Raw genomic sequence first — 18,909 nt, forward strand, 5'->3', positions numbered from 1 at the left:
CACACACAATGCCCCCTAGGTCTGGAGGCAAATCAGAGGTCGCTGTGTCATCAGAGCTGACTGTCAATCTGAGTGAAAAAAGCCCCGCGTAGAGCAGACAGAGGGAGAGAAAGTGTGATAAAGAGAGAGCGAGTGAGAAGGGTGGACATACAAAGACAGTGAAGGAGAAAGAGAGAGGCAAAAAAAAATCCCGCAAAAGCAAGAGCGAGCGACGGCCAGATTCAAAAGAGAAAGAGAGAGAGAGAGAGAGGAAGAGACAGAGGGCTGGCACAGTGCCATCAACAAGCCCCCTGATAATTTGCTTATTTTGGCTTTGAGGCTGAAAGAAAATAGAAGACAGAGGGGCGTACAAGGCTGAGATGAAAAAAGAGTGGCAGAACTGCAGGCCGACATCTTCAGATGCAGTCGAGTAAAATGTGCAGCACAGTGGGGCGGGCCGGTTTCGCTCCTGTTTCTTGCGGCACGCTGAGCCGTGATGCTGCGAGATGCAAAATCCGTCTCGGAGTTGAGACGACGGAAGCTCCGGCTCTGTTTCTCTCTCAGTTTCTCTCCCGCACAAATCCTCTTACCCCATCTCTGCTCACCATCAACCTATCTATCCACCTCTGCTGCTCTTGGCCTTTTCTCTCACTCAAATCCTCCACCTCCCTCTCTCTGGTTTCTATCAGGTCTTTGTTTCAATCGTCCATCCGTCCATCTATCCATACAACCCTGCTGCTCTCTTAGTTCCACTCTCCCACAAAAAAAAAAAACCCTCTCAACCCCACTCTACTCTCAACAGGATCTTTCCATCTAGCCATCCATCCCCGCTGGTCTCAATTCAGCCCTCCGTTTCCTTTCACCTCTCCTGACCCCTTTTGCTGGCCCTTTTCAACCTCTCTCAGCTCTTCTCAGCCTCTTTCCTCCCTGTCAGGGGCCATTAGTTCAGCCTGGCTGGTGTTTCCCCCAGCAGAAATCCCTCTAACCTCGGACGGCCCTGGGGAGAAGGCTAAAACACCTTTTAAGAAGCAAAACATCCCTGGCAGGCCCACAACACGCATCGCCACATCACGCAGGACCTCTCTGACTCGCACTCTGTTTATCTCTGTCTCTTTGCTTCTCTCTGTCAATGTCCATTTTCCCCTCTGCCTCCTCCCTCCGTCTGTCCGTCTTGATTCAATTCCATTCAGCTTGCCACATCGACATGAATGTTGAGAGTGATACAATCGAGCATTAAGATAAAAGATCGCCTGTCTCATTCAGCACTTCAACAAACCGTGCGAAAGTCGATATAGCAGTAAAACTGTCTTGGCAACATCTCTACCCGCCGCATGAGAAACTGCATCTTCATTTTGATCATTTTTCTCTTCTTATTTCTACTTGAAGTAATTAATTAAAAATAAAAAAAAATTATTTCAATGCTACAGCTCCCTTTAACAGATATCTTGTGGTTTGTATTCAGTCTAATAAGATCTGCTTACAAAACAGAAAAAAATCATGTTTCTAGTCACAAGGGACTAGCATTTTGAGTATTTCCTCTTGAAGCAGGTTGTGGGGGTGGGACACATTGCAGAAAGGATTCATTCAAAAGTGTAAATCAATAGGAGATCAATGGGGGAGAGAAATTTTATTTGATGGAAGGGGTCTGATTGTTGGGTGGTCTCATTTGCTGAATTGTGTGTTCACACCTGCTGCCTCAAAATGATATCACCATTAAAGAAACACTGTTTTCTGGGAAGCAGAAAGAATGGGGTTATGATATTAAAAATTAGAATCAAAATATTAGTAATTTTTTGCAGCATTTAGTGTTAAATGGGTGAAATTTCAAGCATGGAAAAAAGCTAATAGGTCAAAAAGCAATTTTTCATTTGACTGTGACTTTAAATTTATGGAAATCTCTCAGGCACTCTGCACAAGCAGACAGAGATCCAGACGGTCTTGGTCAAGAAAAAAAGGGGGTTTGAAGGGAAATCATGCAGCAATTTTTCACATCAGTAAAACAGTTTCAGTCCACAAAAATTACCTGCCATGGGGACACACTGTCACCACCAGGCAATTAGCCTTTTTTACAACCAGCAAACAAAAATCGATACTTGCAAATAGACCAATTTACCTCTTTGAAAGTATGACACAGAATTACCTGGGTCTGCTTCGGCCTGTTTCTTTATGCTTTGTAGGTAGACATTTTAGTCAAAGTGTAATTTAAGAGTGCAGGGCTTCCTGTGGATCTCCAGAGTGGTCAGCATTGCTGGTTGACCGTCCATGAACTCCTCCAGAGGTTTGTGGGCTTACAAAGTGAAAATGGCCTCACAAAACAAAATATTGCCATAAGTGTGTGTGTGTGTGTCTGTGTGTATGTCTGTGTGTGTGGTCATTAGTGTGACCTTTCATGAACTCCCATAGAGAAATGTGCGCTAAAAAAGGAAATGTTCTTACAATACAAAATGTTGCCTTAAGTTTTGTGTGTGTGTGTGTGTGTTTGTGTGAGTGTGTGTGTGTATTTGTTTGTTTGTGGTCATTAGTGTGCAGAGATAGACCTGGGAGGTTGTGCAGGGTCGTGTTTGAAACTTCACCAACAGAATAATGACATGACCTATTGATCTACAGAGGATTGCAGGATGCTACTGACTTCTGGGGGAAGAGAGGAGAGGGGGAGGGCACTAGACAGCGTCCGGCGCATGTGTGTGTGTGTGTGTGTGCATGTGAGACCAGACTGTATGTACGGGTGATACTGCAAGACACAGGGGAGAAGGTGTGTGTGGGTGTGTGTGTTAACTGAAAATGGACCTGAAGACCCACAAATTGTCCGCATTGCACGACAAAGCCATGCTAAGCTCTAAATGAATGGACTCAGTTGGGCAAATATCTCAGTAATGCCAACCACTCTGTGATATTAGCTCTCATCATGACAGACCTGATGCTGGCCATTTTTAAAGGTATTTTAAAGGTACAGTTGACTCAAAATGAAAAAAAGACATTTCCCACTTACCCCTATGGTGCAATCTATCCATCCACTATTAGTTTCTGTGTGATTTCGTCTCCAGCACTCCAATATAATAGAGGAGGGTATTATTTTTTGGAGCTCAAACGCCCCTAAGTTAGCAACTATTTCCTATTAAGAACACAAGCATACTAGATCTATCCACTTCAAATTCATACCCTCATGTACCCAACACCCATCCAGCCCTATTGTATAGGAAACCTCACCAAATCATAGAAACTATGTGGTTGGATAGACTTCACTAGGAGTAAGTAGGAAGCTATCTGGTTTTATATTTTGACTAAATTGTTCCTTTAATGTTCTGTGTTATCACAAAGAATACAAAAACAGTAAAAAAAATGTATAGATGAACCACTATCAGCACCATCACCTCCCAAATGATGGCTTTTATGTCCTTTATGTCATCCTGGTTTTCTGCTGAACTGCCATCGATGTGCTTCTGATTAGATGCACAACACAGGTTACTGAATCACAATTAGGGTCAAGTTGTTTGGGACCGGCGTTGTATTTCATTCATGCTGCTTGCAATTCTTGCCGGATGACCTTTGTGCAGCAGGACAGAGGAGGATGTCTGAGTACAAATGGCCGGCGCACTCTGATCAATAAGTGTGTTGTGTCAGCTAATTGAAGCTGACACTTATAATTGGGGGAGTCAACAGGAACAAGCCTGCTGCTACTGTTATTGATGAAAAGGCCAACAGCAACAATGTATGCTGACTTTAATTTGGCGATGGCAAGAAGAAAATGTAGCCGTCTTTTTCTTACCAGTGGGATCATCTGTAATGAGCGGTTTGTAACAGACACCGAATGTACAAAATACTCGAGATGCTTACTTTTTTCACAACTGATGAGTTGATTCCAGGTAAAGACTATTATCTCCTATAAACAGATGAACTAGGATTTTTTTTGAGACAACTGAGATGCTGATTGTGCAAAAAGGGGCTGCAACTCAATATTGGGAGCAGTTCAGTATTATTTTGGATATTCGGTGCAGATAATGCTATTTTTATGTGCGGATGGATAAACCTATGGCTTGATAGAGACAGTCTGAGCCACGGAGAGGTCACAGATGCTGAGGAGGATAAGAATGGAAAGATGGCGACACAGAGGGGAAAGACACTGAATCATGGAGAGACAGAACAGGGTAGATAAAAGAGATACATACAGTTGTTGAGAGGTGGAAGGAGGGATAAAGGGACGGAGACAGAAGATAAACAGATGCGTCCACGGAGAGCGAGGCGAAGCCAGCGGCCAGCGCGGAGTGTGATGATAGAATACAAAATAACACCTCATGTCCCCTGCATGCGCGCTTGTGTGTGCATTGTTCTCTTTCATCATCTATCTTTTCCTTTGGATTAGTGCCTCATCCTCTGCTCCGACCCCCTTCTTGTCCCAGGTGCTTGATGTTACTTTATTTCTCTCGCTGGAAACACTTTATCTTACAAATGGCCTATTTTTATTTTTTTTTTCATTGCATCAACATAAACACCAGGTTACAAAGATTAACAGAGCTGTAGAGAGACAGCAAAGAAACACGGACATCAACATAAACAGGCAATAATGCATTATCAATCCTAAGAGCTGTTGAATGGAGGCACTGAACGAGATAGCGGAGAGAAATATCATGATGGATGCGAGCTACATACAATCCGAACCCAAGATACACCCCCGCTGCCTCAGGCTGTCCTTGATCAGAGGGTCTTACCCGTCTTTGGATCATCACCTTGCCCACTCGGAGTTCGCTTTTGACAGGCCAGTGCTGGTGCTGCAGCACAAGTAATCCCTGATCAGAGGAAAATAGTCTGCCTTTGGCGCAACATCTTATTACTACTTGGTGATTTGAATACCAAAGGGGGCTGTCTCATTCTAACCACAGAGGGTTGCTTTCTGTGGATTCCCTGCCTTATTCCAGTGTGCTATCCCGAGCATTTATCTTTGGTTTTGTACGCACACAAGAATGCTATGTGAGTACTTCATAAAAATCCCTGTAATACACTTAGATATGTACTTAGAAGGTCACAGCAACACGTTGGCCAAAATGCCGCCCTCTGCCCTGCGGTCCCCACTTTGATAACGTCAGCAGAGTGCAGATCTATGGTGCGGTAATCCACAAGGGGGCATGGGTTTTGATGCAGTGAGCGTTTGGGACAACCTTGAGTTACCCGCTTCCCAGCCAGTGACTTTTCACTGTTTCTGTAGCCCGGATGCGTCACACTCTGGCAGATTTGCACATCTCACCTCTTCAGATCCTACTCTCTCTAAAATAGGCATCATAGATAAGACATGAAGCATTATTTAGAAACCACATGGCCTATTTCTTGCATGAAACTGGCTTAGGATTTTTTTTTTTTTTTTGGAGCAAACTTCACTGAATGTGTTGTTTCCAGTTTGAAAACTAAGACGCAAATGCCAAAGGACAGTCCAATGAATGAGTGTGTTCAATCAATAAGATTGGTCATCGCAGGGAGTTATGGGTAGCAGACCACTACGGTCTTGCAGTCCTCCTGGGAAAGCTCAAATGCAGACTCCAAGTCTGCCATTGGGACAGGGCAAGTACACACACAAGATGCAGGACAATAAATGTAACATAAAAACAACCAAGAGCTAAGGTTATGAGTGGCAAGTGTTTCCACATCATGTAATTTCTGAAAATTCCCCGGTGTGTTTGAGACAAATTCTCGGCAACAGTCCACTGGTCTCGGAGAAATGATCTCTGCTGCATCCCCGTGTCTTTGAAAGCAAATAAGCGGATGTGCGACTTTTATGTGGTGAGAGTTTAAATCTTACAGAGCGCATCGCTTTCTGTTTGCACACTTTGCCCTTCCATTATGTTCTTAGACCCTTGTACATTATGTATTAGGGAGCGTTTCATTAAGTGCTAACACAGCATCTCTGATCATTTGCAATTCGTTTGTTACCCTGGAGTAAGGCATGTGGAGTCTTGCCCTCACTCTCCTGATTACCTTCTTCGTCTCATCCTGTTCACCTCTCTCCCCCGCTCTTCCTCCTCTTTCTCTCAATTCTTAATTCCCCACTGTCAGGATGCCTGACTTCTTCTCTTTAACCTTGCCCTGATCCTCTTCACCTCCCCATTCTTTCCCTCTCTGGTATTTTGCTGTCAACGACCCTCCATCCTTTCCCATATCTTCCTTTTTTCCTCTTTCTAACAATATCTCTCACTTATGTGTAACTCTCTCTCTCTCTCTCTCTCTCTCTCTCTCTCTCTCTCTCACTTTCTCTTTCTCATGCTCGCTCACCCTCTCTCTCTCCCACCAGTGCTTCTCTCCACCCATCAGTCATCTCTCAGAGAGGACAGCCATGCCTGTCGCCATGCGCAGGAAAAAACACATTTTCTGTCATACCGCCATGTCAGTGAAATTTAGGAGCGTGTGTGTGTATGTGTGTGTGTGTGTGTGTGTGTGTGTGCGTGTCTCCGCTTCAAGGGTACTTTCATCATCAAATTCCATTTCCTTTGCAGACAAACACTTCTGCCGGCAGGCTGGCAGACATGAGAGACAGAAAGAGAGAGAGAGAGAGAGAGAGAGTCAAAGAGAGAGAAAGAGAGTTTGTGAGTTTGTGTGTGTGTGTGTGCGTGTGCATGTGTGGTGTTCAGGCAAGGCATTAAGGATGCATTGGCTCTTGTTTTTCTTCACTTTTTGTTTGTTTTCCCCTCCTACCGCCGAGAGACGATCACACTGGATTTTTTTCTTATTTAAAATCACTAAGACAAGGTTTTACATGGCGAGAACACAACACACGCACACTTGCGCACTCTCTCTCTCTCACACACACACACACAGCCAGACAGACACTTCCACAGGCACAAACACACCTGCTCAAATGGATAATAAAACACAAATGCAGTAATCTTATTGCAAAATACATTACAGTGTGGTGGAATTCTCTCTAATACACAAACATCTTACTCGTAGAATCACTGCATTGCAGTACAAATAGGACAGTGTTTCCCCTGTACTACCACCGCGCACACACACACAGACAAGTACACACACACACACACACACTCCACAGACCATGTTATTTCTGCAGGGGGGGAAATCTGCTGTTTTTGAGCCGTATCCGGCTCTGTTGAATGTGTTTGTGTCAGTCTGTGTGTGCTCTCTGTGTATCTGAACCTCCCATGGCTAAGGGGACAACTCTGTGGTTAGTGTGAGTGTGTGTTTATCTGAATACGTGTGTGTTTGTCGGTGTGTGTATGTGTTATATATTAGGGGACAACCCTGTGGAGACTGACCAATAACAGACTGGTCACTGCGTTGGCAAAGGCTAGCTATCCCCTTGGCACAGTGGCCTGTGTGTGTGTGTGTGTGTGTGTGTGTGTGTGTGTGTGTGTGTGTGTCCATGTTGTGACACAGGAAGTACAGAGCTGATACAGGGGGATACTGGGGAGAGCAGGCAGTTGGCACTGGCAAACACACACACACACACACACACACACACACACACACACATACATGCCAAGGATCTGGCTTTTGACCATTTTCCTTCTATCGAAAAAAAAAAAAAAAAAAAAAAAAAAAAAAACATAGGATTTTGTAGATACTGCACTTAATGCAATATAACCGAACAGAAATGTATGTGAAACAGAACCTAACACTTCAAAGAAAAACATCATAAAGTAAGAAAACAGTGCCAAAGTGCCAGGTTCCATTTCTTAGAAAGGAAGGAAGATTATAGAGAGAAGGGGTGACAAAAACAGATTGGTGGCAGTACACCGGCACTGGAGAGCTGCACATGCAAAATAATATGATGAGAGAAAGCCAAACAAATTCTTTCATGGGCACCTTGAGAGATCATAGACAAATGGCTGGCACCGGCAGACTGGCACGGAGTCGGTGCACAGTTGCCAGTTAGTGGGTCTGCAGGCCTGTTACAAACACCTCTAATTGCATATTTGATAAAAACAAAATCATATAAAGTAAGAAAAAAATGTAAAAAGTCCCTCGCAGAGATAGTAGAGGGTAGGGAAACAGAAAAGACTGGCAGTAACACATCGGCACCGGAGAGACGACAAACACTTGGCAGAGATACGTGAACGTATAAATGCCTCCGACTGCTTACTTGATCAAGCAAAGCAATATATAACATTTTCTTAGAGAGCAGGCGAGGAAAACAAAGTTGGTGTACACTCGCAAATGGTAGAATGTAACAAGCTCTTCTAATTGCATATTTTGCAAACAAAACAAATACAATTGCAAAGGAAAAAAAAAAAAACTTAATGAGTGTTTGGAGAGACATTGGACAAATGGCAGACACTATGGGAACCGCGACATTGTCTGTCGGCATGTAATAAGAGCCTTTAATCTGTTAAAGCAGCTCAATTTTTTTCCCCCAGGTAGGCGAAGGGATTATGCACATTTTGAATGGTCATTTTGGTTAGGGTTAGGCATAAGTTGGCTATGACTAATATTAGGTAAATATTGTGTAGAATGAATGTAAGTGAATTATAAAAATGCCCTTGCTTTGTTGGGGTGGAAAAAAAAAAACATCTATAGAGGAATGGTGCTACACTGCAAAACAAAGAAACGGCAGCGTTACAGTCAAACTGAGCTGGCACGGAGCCAGCAGTCGGTCCACTGTCAGTGTGCTGGCTTTTATTTGATCTAAGGGTAATCTAATAAGCGCCGAAAATGAAGTTATGATCATCTTACATCGCGGAGCGCTACGGCAGGGGAGGGCAAACAAAAGGAGGACGGCACTGGAAAGTTGCCAGCGGGTGTTTCTGTGGGCATGTAACTCCTCTAAACGGGATTCTTATTTAATTTAAAGTGAAATAAAACGCAGCTGTAATCCCCAATCCCGGTGGTAACGGTGGACGGAAATGAAAGGCGCTGAACTGATAATAAGATTTGCGTGGGTGTGTCTGTGGGCACTATCTTCTCTAAACTACTGTATCAAAGCCGCAAATGATCACAATAGCCAAGTCTAAGTGAAGACCGTTTAGCCTCAGCTGATAAAAAAAAAAAAAAAAAATGTGGAATAAGCATGTAATTTGGACGTTCAATCTACATAGTTCTCATTTTCAGCCTGTCTCACTGATAAATTACTGTCATTTAAGTCTAAATTGTCTTCGGTTTCACAGTCTCAGTCATTGGAGGTTTAAACTCTCTTTTCTGTGTCAGGTGGCAGCCCCCTTTTTTGCACAGTCTTCCAATCTTTGCGAATAGTATCCGTTTAATGAGATAATTAATAGATGTGTGCACAAGTCCAAGATGATGGAAACTTTTTCGGGTGTGCAGTCTCGATCAGGGACAATAGAATGAATCTCCAATTTACTGTGTTGGCATAAACAGATGTGTGTCAGCTGAAAGCGTTCATCAGCATCAGCATAAAAAAAAAAAAAAAAAAAAATGAAAGTGGTAATTGTTGATGCAGGGGAGCTGGTGGTGGGATCAGAGGCCGGGAGGTTGACACTGAGCTGGCACTAAGATGGTAGCGGGTCTGTTTGTGGGCATGTCGGGATGTCTCGAAACCACATCCATATTTGATGGAGAGTAATAAAATATGAATGTGAGAGAGTGAGAGTATTACATCCTAGAAAGTCGAACTGGGATGGGAAATCAAAAAGGAGAAAAAAAAAAAAGTGCTTCACCCTTATTTAAACTGGCAAGTTTACCAGGGAAAGCGATGACCTCATGGGGGATTGCTGTGATAGTGAGAGTTATAGATTCACTGAAACACCCACCCATACACACACATACACACAAACACACACACACACACATACCTAGTTCTCATCCACTTCCCCTCACCATGAGATGATGATGGAAAACAGGACTGGACAGTGGAAAAATGGCATTGCACGATTTGTAAGGATGTATAAATATGTAGTGTACGTCTGCATTTCCCTCTGCTTCACATTGTGCCTCCGGTAATAATGCCTTCATACACACACACACACACACACACACATACACATAATCACATCCTTGCAAATCCGGCCTTATGAGGACCTTCCACTGACTACACACATTTCATAACGTCTAAACTTTAAAGGAACAATTCAGGCAATATATATATATACACTATATTACCAAAAGTATTCGCTCACCCATTCAAATGATCAGAATCAGGTGTCCTAATCACTTGGCCTGGCCACAGGTGTATAAAATCAAGCACTCAGGCATGCAGACTGTGAAACAAGACATTCGTGAAAGAATGGGCCGCTCTCAGGAGCTCAGTGAATTCCAGCGTGGAACTGTCATAGGATGCCACCTGTGCAACAAATCCAGTCGTGAAATTTCCTCGCTCCTAAATATTCCACAGTCAACTGTCAGCTCTATTATAACAAAATGGAAGCGTTTGGGAACAACAGCAACTCAGCCACGAAGTGGTAGGCCACGTAAAGTGACGGAGAGGGGTCAGCGGATGCTGAAGCGCATAGTGCAAAGAGGTCGCCGACTTTCTGCACAGTCAATTGCTACAGAGCTACAAACTTCATGTGACCTTCAGATTAGCCCAAGTACAGTACGCAGAGAGCTTCATGGAATGGGTTTCCATGGCCGAGCAGCTGCAGCCAAGCCACACATCACCAAGTGCAATGCAAAGCGTCGGATGCAATGGTGTAAAGCACGCCGCCACTGGCCTCTAGAGCAGTGGAGACGCGTTCTCTGGAGTGATGAATCCCGCTTTTCCATCTGGCAATCTGATGGACGAGTCTGGGTTTGGAGGTTGCCAGGAGAACGGTACATTTCAGACTGCATTGTGCCGACTGTGAAATTTGGTGGAGGAGGAATTATGGTGTGGGGTTGTTTTTCAGGAGCTGGGCTTGGCCCCTTAGTTCCAGTGAAAGGAACTTTGAATGCTTCAGGATACCAAAACATTTTGGACAATTCCATGCTCCCAACCTTGTGGGAACAGTTTGGAGCGGGCCCCTTCCTCTTCCAACATGACTGCGCACCAGTGCACAAAGCAAGGTCCATAAAGACATGGATGACAGAGTCTGGTGTGGATGAACTTGACTGGCCTGCACAGAGTCCTGACCTGAACCCGATAGAACACCTTTGGGATGAATTAGAGCGGAGACTGAGAGCCAGGCCTTCTCGACCAACATCAGTGTGTGACCTCACCAATGCGCTTTTGGAAGAATGGTCAAAAATTCCTATAAACACTCTCCTCAACATTGTGGACAGTCTTCCCAGAAGAGTTGAAGCTGTAATAGCTGCAAAAGGTGGGCCGACATCATATTGAACTCTATGGGTTAGGAATGGGATGGCACTTCAGTTCATAGTATGAGTAAAGGCAGGTGAGCGAATACTTTTGGTAATATAGTGTATATATATATATATACACATTTTTTAAAAAAATAGATACTTTCCTACTTACCTTTAGAGCAATTTGTCTATCCAGATAGTTTCTGTGTGATTTAGCGAGGTTTCCAATTTTTTTTTTTTTTTCTTGCACACTGCACACAAGACTGAGTGGATATTTCTTTGTATGGCTCAAACCATCAGAAACTCACAAGTGAAAAACTCAACAGCAGCAGCTCTTTCTGGACAACCCATAGCTCAGCAGAATAAGTTTATGTTTCTTGGAGTTGTCAAAAGGCATATCAGACAATCTGAGGGCGGATTTTTCCATTAACCTTAACCCCTGAACAAATCTGAATAAATAGATAACCGTTTTAATCATAAAGTGAAATCCTAAGGCGAAGGGAGGGCCAGTCAAAATGATGTCGCTTCACAAAAATGTCGCTCTGAAGATCAAAAGTCACACTGCTTGTCACAAGGATGGAAGTGCAACTACAAACTGATCTGATGGAGAGAGATAGAGATTCACACACACACACACACACACACACACACACAAGGGAAAGATTTCACTCATCTGCTTGCCAGGAACACAAGTAGAGATTATTTGAACACATTTCTCCCTCTTGCTACATCTTCCTATCTTTTCCCAACCGTTTTATCTCTGTCAATATGTTCTGTAACTGTGTGTGTGTGTATGTGTGTGTGTGTGTGTGTGTGTGTGTGTGTGTGTGTGTGTGTGCACGTGTGTGTCAGCACATGCACAAATACTGTACATGTGCGTGAACAGACTTTGATGAGCCTATTTTTAAGTGTCCAGGAGTAGTGATTGTTCAGTAGGTGATATATCATACACTTACACAATCACACACACACACACACACACACACACATTGTGATCACTGGATTGATTATTGCTCTGTTAGGAAGGTCAGATCATGTATCGTGACCCTGAGCACACAGGAAAGGAATGGAAAGAGGAAAGTAATCAAGGCCGTAGGGACCACCGCACGCGAGTGAGTGAGTGTGTGTGAGTGTGTGTGCGTGCGCGTGTGTTTGTATGTAAGCGAGAGAATAATCAAATTCTACAGAGGCCACAGGATGGATTAACACTGAGCACCACATCCTGAATACTAAACTTGGCAACCCTTGGGACAAACATACACACACACACACACACACACTCCTGCATACTGAGGCAGGGTCTTTGAGATATCTGGGGTAACTGTGTAACATTGAATGTATTGATCAGCTACTAATAGAAATGTATTGTGTGTGAGCCATGTTGAACCCGGCATATTTAAGTCTTGGACACTCATTTTATATATTTGTTTAGCAGATTCAAATAAAGCATCTTAAAGGTGTGTGAGAAACGCTGAGAGAGATAAGACACTTTGAAGAACTTTGAGAAACATCCTTCCAGCGCGTGAGCATTCAGACACACGGAAGAAAGTGGCTTCTCTCTCTCTCGCTCGGCCTTTCTCCGCCTTTCCCTCTCTCTCTCTCTCTGCTTCTCACACACACATCAAACAATCCCTCTCCCGCTGCTGACCCTCAAAGTCTGCTTCCGTCTCCCTGGGAGAAAAAAACTGAACGAAAGAAGAAAATGTTCTTTTCTCTTATTGGGAAAACAATCTGTCCTAATCTACAGAGAAATGCTTCTCATCACTCTCTCTATTCATTCACTCCCATCTCTCATTCCCGTCAGCAGAGTCCTCCGCCCACTCACTCACACACACACGCGCACGCTCGCACGCAGACACACACACATACACGCGTGCGCACACACACACTTCCGGATACTTAGAGATACTCTTTTATCTGTCTTTCCATCTCGAGCCTCGGGGTAGGTTTATATAGGAGTGTGTTTCCGCGCATGTTTGCACGCGCCCACTTCTGTTGCTGTGTTTGCGTGCGTCCTGCTGCGAATGTTTTCAGCGTGTCACCAAACAGGAAGGAGGATGTTCCCTCCGGCGGCTTTTATATCACGTCTTCAGACAAAAAGCAGCAGCACCACGGACGGATTCGCATACTGTAGCGCAGAGCGAGGGAGCGACTGGGGGAGGGGAAGAGGGGGGGGGGGCGGAGGGTGGAGTGCATCACTCTATCCATTTGTTTCACCAAAAAACACGCCACCAAGGCTATCAGGCCATTTTAGGGAAACTGAAACAAAAACTCCCCCCCTAAAACTAGTAACTCTGAGTGGAAGAAAAGAAACTACTCTCTCAAAATGGATTGCAGACCTACTTCTGCTGAGAGGAGTCATGCATCCCGCTGAGACTCGGTCCCAGGACGGGAGGCTATAAATTTTGTGTCCCATGGTGGGAAAAAAAATATAATAAGATCGCCTGGATTAACCAAAAGCCAAATTATTACATTACGCTTTATTATTATGATATCATCCTGCATTGGGCAGCAGAACGACATCATTTAGCTGGTGCCCTTAAGCAGCTCATCCTTAGCAGCTCCGAATTCAATGCAGTATTTCTTTTTATGTCAACCCTTAACAATCAAGGGGAAGTCCTGCATCCCATTCAACCAGTTGCTTGATATGGACTAAATACCACAATATATTTGACAGAATACCTCAATATCAATATTGTGGCAGTATCATAGGGATGAATATCATTAGTAATATGGGCATGATGGGTGCACAGTTGTGGAAAATAGGTTCAGCAAATTGCATCCCTTTACTGCAATGCAGATTTTAAAGGAACAAGTCACTCAAAATACAGGGAAACATTATTTCTTACTTATTCCTAGTGCAGTCTATCCATCCAAGTACTTTCTGTGTGATTTGGTGAGGTTTCCAGTTGGCCACAGTATATTCCCTGTCTTGCTTCTGCTCCATACAATGGGACTGGATGTGAATATTTCAACAGCAACAGGTTATTTCCAAAAAAGCAATGACACAGATACTCTGCATAATCCATAACCCAGAGTTTTGCTGGGAATCCCTGCTGAAGAACATTGGGAAATTGTGACTGTCTGTTCTGGGGTGCAGGGAGTCCGGGGAGATTGAGGCAGACTGGAAACTTCGCCAAATCACAAAGCGAAAAAATGGATTTATAGGTTGCAGACGGGGTCAGTAGGAAGTCCAGCATGGATGTGCCTTGCTCAAGACATAAATGATTAAAAGAAAGCACAGCATTACTCATTTTCACAGACGGTCCTGGGACATGAACTGGTGACCTTTTTCCTCATAAGCCCACTTCTCCAACCTCCAGGCTGCTGTTATCCACCCATTAATATTATCATTATCATATAAAGTCCCCATGAAATGAACTCCCATTACTTTCACTTCCTGGAAAACAGTGTATCTCTACTGGTGACCTCATGCTGCACCGGTTGCTGCAGATAAAAACTTCAACCTTTAAATCCCTCCCCCTCACCCATCACATCAAATACTGTGTTTCTGTTATCCATTACTTTACACTTTTCAATGAGACTTGCCCACATTATGCTCTGCCCAACTATCCTACATTCAACGTCCGTAGAAGAATTAAATGAAATTAAACCCTTATAAAGGGCTCGTAAATGGCTAGGTTATTTATTAGGTTGTAAACACTTTATAAATCATTAATAAACAATTACAAAAAGTTAAATTTTTTAGTATATATAAATATAGGTTCACTATTTGGCAAGATGAAGTAAAGCATGCCAAGCATCTAGAAAAGATCTGAGATTTAACAGAATAGATGCAGTGCAGCAGTAACTTGATCTTGCCAAATAGTGAACCTGCATGATGCTAATTAATAACTTAATTATAAACCATTCATAAACCCTTTATATGGGTAGTCTTATTGTAATGTGGTAGCAAAGGATCATTAAAATCAGAAAGAAATACAACCAGAGCTCTACTGGCATCACACACACACACACACACACACACACACACACACACATACATACACAATATTAATCCAAACATAAAAGATAGATCTCACACATGTGCATACATGTATGAACACACACAAATATTCACACACACACACACACACACACACACACGCACACACACACAGAGAGACACACAATGGGGCAAGTATTGCAGAATGTGACGGCATTTCAATAATTTCCCCAAGCACAGGTGGCCTCTCTTGCGTGCACTCACTTTTAATGATTTAGCACAGCTGTCTATTATTGATATGGCGGTTACACAAACAAACACACACCCCCCACACACAAACACACTTACAGACACATTCTGCCTGTCACACGAACACACATAAAGAAGCTTTGAAAACACACACTTCTATCTCACTGGCGATGTCCAGATCACACAAATAGCCAATCTCTGCCCCTCTGAACCCCCCTCCGCACAACACACACACACACACACACACACACAAACACAATCCCATCTCCCTGTGGCCAGTAGCTATATAGATTTCCAGGCACTTCCCATCTCAGATAACTAGCCAATCAATGAGCTCTCTTCAATTAGCTGAGCTGCAGCACCTGGTGGCTTTGCTGCAGTGTGTGTGTGTGTGTGTGTGTGTGTGTGTGTGTGTGTGTGTGTGTGTGTGTAGCAGGATGATAGGATGGGATGGGAGTGTGTTTGTCTGCGTGTTACCTGATAGGTGCTCTCAGTGCAGACCTCCAGTCCCATATCTGATGTAAGCCCAAGCTAATTGAGTGGCCTTAACAAACACACACCCACACACACAAAATCCAAGGGGATATACACATTTCAAGTACATGCACACAGACACACACACACACACGCACGCACACACACACACACACACACACACACACAGCAGAATACATACAGCAGCTCTGCAGCATCTATAAAGCTGTGTGAGTCTTACCTATAATTGCAGATCTCACTGATCTATTCTTGTGGGAAAAACACTGATATATATACGAGGGACTCGGTAATGCAGTTCTACTAAAATGCATTGCACATCTGCTCTATTTCAGAGTATGTTTGGGTATATGTTCAACACATATTTTTTTAAAAAATGGCATAAAAATCTGCATCTGTGGATTACCTTTACTCAGAATACATTTTGGCCTCTGGAAACACATTTTCTTGCATCGCCAAAATATCAGGCAGAATCTCTCAATGTGTTTTGAAGCGAAATAGCAAAGTGCAGTTGTTGTTGGGTTTTTTTTTCCATTTTTTTTATTTTTATTTTATTTTTGTATGTGGGACACTGTAGTAATATGACTCATCGGATGTTTCATGAGGGAATACCCTGTTCTAGTTCAGCTTCGGAGCTTGCAGACAGTCACCCTCCCTTGTTTTCCTCCATTACCTCCCAAAACCGACGACTCGGTCCTCTCGGCTAAGAAAATCACATCAGTATCCCGTAAGGGTGTGAAGGCAATCAAACACGAGCTACAATACACAGGACAATAGCTGTCAGTCTCCGAGTGTAGAGTGCTGCACTGAATTGGGTTAAAAATGATGCTATATATCCATTTTAAACAACACTGCCTGGGGCTAAGGAACATTAAAGAACATTGCCTGAAGGTGATCACTGAATATCTCTAAAATATAAGAGATCTAGGCAGTAAAATTGTTATCATTTTACAAACACAGGACTTAAATTACTGTGTTTTAGAAAATACCATAATTTGTTGTGATTTTGTGCTGTCGATCATTTTATAAGAGCTTCGCAAGTGATTTTCACCCTAACCCTGGAATAAAAGTCCTTACGTGGCCGATGGATTTTTCTGCTGTTATTCATAATGTGACAACAGGTTCCACCAGACTAAATCAAACGAAACAAACCGGTGTGATAAAGGGCTGGCTCGGCAAAGCTTGAAAGGTAAAAGGTCCTCTATCTGTAAGTAAAAAAAAAGAAAAAAAAAAAAAGATTTAAATCAAAGGTTAAAAGAAAAAAAATATCCAAATCAGTGAAGCCTTTACAAAGTTCTAGACCTTCAAAACCAGCAACAAAGAAGTAACCAAAAAAACAAAAGAAAAAAGAAAAAAAAAAAAAGGAATCAGTGGAGGCTTAAAACAGAAATAGTTCCAGGACAGTGAACCCTTTCCAGATAGGAGCTTTGGCAACAAAACGGTTCGGCTCTGCTTCTTGGACGGTGAAGGCCTTGGCTTTAGCTCAACATGTTAATCCTCCACTCCGACAATCCTATAAAAGGCGAGTGAAACGGTAGCCGCTGTTCAGTTTGATGAGGAGTTAACGGCTACTTATCATGCAGAGATCGAGAGAGCGAGGGGAAGAGAGGGAATAAATAGCAAAAAAGCCAAGATATGACCAGCCGTGGGCAAGCTGTGTGTGTGTGTCCATAAGCCAACCATATCAGTCTCTTCAAACAGACATTAATGATTTGGGGAGCTCGGCTGGTAATTAAGCGGCTCCTCGCGCTAACACACTGCAAGTAGGTAAAACCCCGGCTTGTCCAATGAGAACCTCTCCGTCCATTTAGGTTGCTTTAACATCAATCCAATCTATTGATTCAATTGTAATTTATGGGCGCTTGATGGTGCTCATACGTGACACTCCTTTTGCTAAGAGTTTTGTCCAAATGAACGTTCCATTAAACATTCCCGACCGACGACAAGATGTTTAAAAGAGCTTCACAAGTGCACTTAGCATGATGGGAGCGCATTCCCCACAGCGCGCCGCAGATTTTCAGGAACCTAATCACCCGCACACTATATCAATAACCATCTACACTATCCACTTTATCTGGCACATTACCTGAGCGGTGGTACCCGGTCAGTATAGAGTGTTGTCAGTTTCCTGTGCAGTATCTATTCATCCATCTATCTACCAAGGCTTACCCAGATCAGTTTACATATGAGGCATCAGAAAGAAAGAAAGAAATACTGTATTGATTATGTGGCTCTTTGTATCAATACGTATTGTTCCTGCACTACATTTCCATGTGAGGTTATGACATCTACAGTTTAGTGCACTGTGCTTATTGCGTTTTAATAAATTGGAATTGGGATTTTCAGTTGTATCTTTCACTACTCCATGTAGATGTAATGCAGTAAGTTGTATTTTAAGCTCTCCAGTGTCTATACATTTTCACTCAATACTAGTATTGAAATGATACGAATGGTGTTATGACCCCTGTATTATGTCGTGAGCCTTGCAAATACCCAGCCCTGTCCCTCTCTCTCCTGCATCTGAACGCCACCACTCGCAGCGTCCGTCTCTTCATGTGTTTGAATGTGACTGTGTCTGTCTCCCTCTGACAGACTGAGAGACAGTTGAGGGACAAATAGTCTCCTCCCTGTCACTCTTCTGTCTTCACTGTTGGGTGATGTTAATGAAGACATTAGAGAGACAACAGGCAAGGTAGCGCGGCGCATTACATTTTTATTATATTGTCATAATGTGATATGGTACTAGATATCATGGGATTTTAGATAACTTTGAGTGATGGAGGAGTTAGAGGAGTCTGGATTCTTACCCGTAGAGTGGTACTTGCTGGTCCATGTGAGTATAATACATCCACCAAGTTTGGTCCAATCCTGTAGGTTGAACATGGGACCGCAGCACTACTACGTGGTGATACAGTGGCATAAAATAGTTCCAGCATTTTGGAAACCAGCGGGCTGATAAGAGCCTTCAAAGTGAAACCAAAATAATTTTTCAGCTTTGTGTCGCCGCTCCACACAGCGTTGTTTTCCATTTGTTTTTTGAAACAGAACACTCCAGGTGAAGCTGTTTT

At 43.2% G+C, this 18,909-nt stretch overlaps 1 protein-coding gene across 3 annotated transcripts in view; it reads right to left on the reverse strand.

The window, feature by feature from the left end:
• The window catches only part of grm8a (glutamate receptor, metabotropic 8a), a 283,521-nt gene that overhangs the window by 219,886 nt on the left and 44,726 nt on the right, over positions 1–18,909 (reverse strand). The gene's annotated exons all lie outside the window — the stretch shown is intronic.

This window comes from Myripristis murdjan, chromosome 23 (assembly GCF_902150065.1).
Source record: "Myripristis murdjan chromosome 23, fMyrMur1.1, whole genome shotgun sequence".
Lineage (NCBI taxonomy): Eukaryota > Metazoa > Chordata > Actinopteri > Holocentriformes > Holocentridae > Myripristis > Myripristis murdjan.